This window comes from Rhinatrema bivittatum, chromosome 16 (genome assembly GCF_901001135.1).
Source record: "Rhinatrema bivittatum chromosome 16, aRhiBiv1.1, whole genome shotgun sequence".
Lineage (NCBI taxonomy): Eukaryota > Metazoa > Chordata > Amphibia > Gymnophiona > Rhinatrematidae > Rhinatrema > Rhinatrema bivittatum.
In genome coordinates this window covers 42711255-42713717 of record NC_042630.1, presented here as the reverse complement: position 1 = coordinate 42713717, position 2463 = coordinate 42711255, and positions in this window count along the sequence as shown.

Below are 2463 nucleotides of genomic sequence, written 5' to 3'. Positions count from 1 at the left end.
TTTCAAGATTCAAAATCCCAGGGATTTTTGGATTGCAGTTGGCTCTTACAGAATAAGGCTTGTGAAGAAGAAATACCGAATCTCTCAGCTGTTACTCTTAAATATGCCCCATCAATAGAACATAAAGTGATTCCTGAAAGGGAAGTAATCACCCAATAGAACATAAAATGATATGTGAAAGGGAAGTAGTCACCCAATGCACTCAGAATCCCTTCAATATGGTCAAATGTCAGCTTCTGCTGAAAAATTCAGATCATACACAATCAAGCATTTAAACTAGGGAGCGGGGTGGCAAGAGGTGGCCTGTGAATTTGGCATGTCACCCCCAAGCAAAACAGGAGAGGGAAGGAAAAGTAACAAAATTGGTCAATGACAGGGGGAAAGGGGGAACTGGATTTAGACAGCAACAAATGAGGGTCCGACTTCTAAGGTATGGGGAAAAAAATAAGCAAAGGGATAACTTACTGATGCGGCTGTTACTACCCTTAACTAATAAGCCTGATACTTTTGATGTAATTCAACATTGCTCTCTGCTTCAATGACAGGGGGTAATGGGGAATTGGATTCAAACAGCAACCAATGAGGGCCCAACTTTTACAATCTGGAAATCTGTTAAACATGGGGTAACCTGCACAGCGTACCAGTTACTACCATAAGCTTGCTCGGCAGACTGGATGGACCATTTGGTTCTTTTATGCCATCATTTCTATTTTTCCTTCTCTTCCCCTCCCACCCCCTCCAAATCCATACCAACATACCAGCTTTCACAGGGTCATGAAGGGATAATAGAGAGATGACCAAGTGGTACTTCAGACTATGGGATAGGCAAGAAATAGCCTGCACGAAGCGTCGGGTGCAACCCTGAAGCAGTAGTATGACTGCATTGAACTTCCAAGATGGAATTAGGGTAACCTTCTTAGAGTGGCCATTGTTAAAACCAAATTTTCAGTGAGCATGGGGAGGTCTGATGTTTTGGAGAATGACTTTATTCGTTTTGGCAGCTGTGAGGATTGTTAGAACATTTTGGGATGGGAATCCTGAATTGTCCTTGTTTTGGTAACTGAATTATAAGAAACATTGCCTATAAATTATGGGGGAGGATCTGAGTTTTGGATTCAGTACTGGCCCTGAAAGAATCATAGAGTAAGTTGACAAAGCTTGAAGAGGCCTCGAGTTGGTAGAGGTCAGTGCTTGAACAGTTTCTAGATGTACTTGTGACTGATATGTAGCACAGTGATAAGAAAAGGGCTGAAAATTAAGGTAAGTTGGAGTGGGGTAGGGAACAGGTGTTGGGTCGAGTACAGGAATTTATATCCTCCTCAGCGTAAGGTGGAAGAATATCAATTGTGTAGATTGCCTGGCAAATTACGTATTTTTTTCTGTGGCTAAAAGTTGAAAGCTTACTACATTCAGCTGGCCTTCCCTTGAATTGCTATTATTTTTCAGTAATCGTGTTTTTGTATCATGCTTTGCTTAATTGTTATTGTGTTTGCATTTATGTTCCAGTTTGTCATATATTTATTTGTAATGTATATGTTTTGTTATAAACTACCCAGCATGGTTTTCCTTTATATGAACTTTTAAAAATCTTAATATTACTATGTACCGTCAACTGAATTATGGAGAGGTGTTCCACATGTGCTATTTAGGGCAAGGGAGAAAACAATGTGCATTAGGATGTACTGGGGAAAAAAAAAATCATTTGTTTTTTTAATTTCGTTATTGGGGTATTTTTTCCTATGAATTTAATTTTGTTAAAGTTTTGTTTTGTTTTACTTAGTTTACAAAAATGAAATAAATATTTTAACTGACAAGGCATAGGACCAGGCAGAAGCCTGGGCCTTGCATAGGCCTAGCTCATGGTAGATTGATATGACCTTGCATAAGACCTGGTCCCGATGCCTCGGCATAGTTCCGATGCTCGAGGCTCAGCCTTAGGTCAGGCCCAGGCCTGAAACCAGGGCCCAGTCCAGAGGCCATGTTCCAAATCCTGGGCCTCAGCCTTGGCCCAGGTCCAGAGGCCAAAGACCAGAGCCCAGGTCTCTAATGCTGATGTCCTTTCTTCTTCAAAATGGAGGCATCTGCCAGGGATACACTGGAATAAATTAACTCTGGCACTTTCCTCCTCAGAGGAGGGCACCATTTTGGTGTACAGCAGTTCATTTAATGGTGCCATTCACTAAGGAGGAAGATGTACTTCCCCAGTGAATGCCATCATTTTGAAGATGTTGACGTATGTGGTATGGGCTTCGGCCTGGGCTATGGGACTCAGCGTCAGGGTCAGGCTAGGCCCTAGAATTGAGCATGTCCTGGGCCTTGGCATCATGACCCAGCCTCTGGATCAGGTCCTGGAATCAGGGCTGTTCAGAGTCAGATCTCTGATGGACAAGGTAAGTGGGGCCAATAATTTTCCTTGCCCCAGCAAAAGTTTTGGGGCCTGGGTTTTTTCTTGGATGAGGCCCA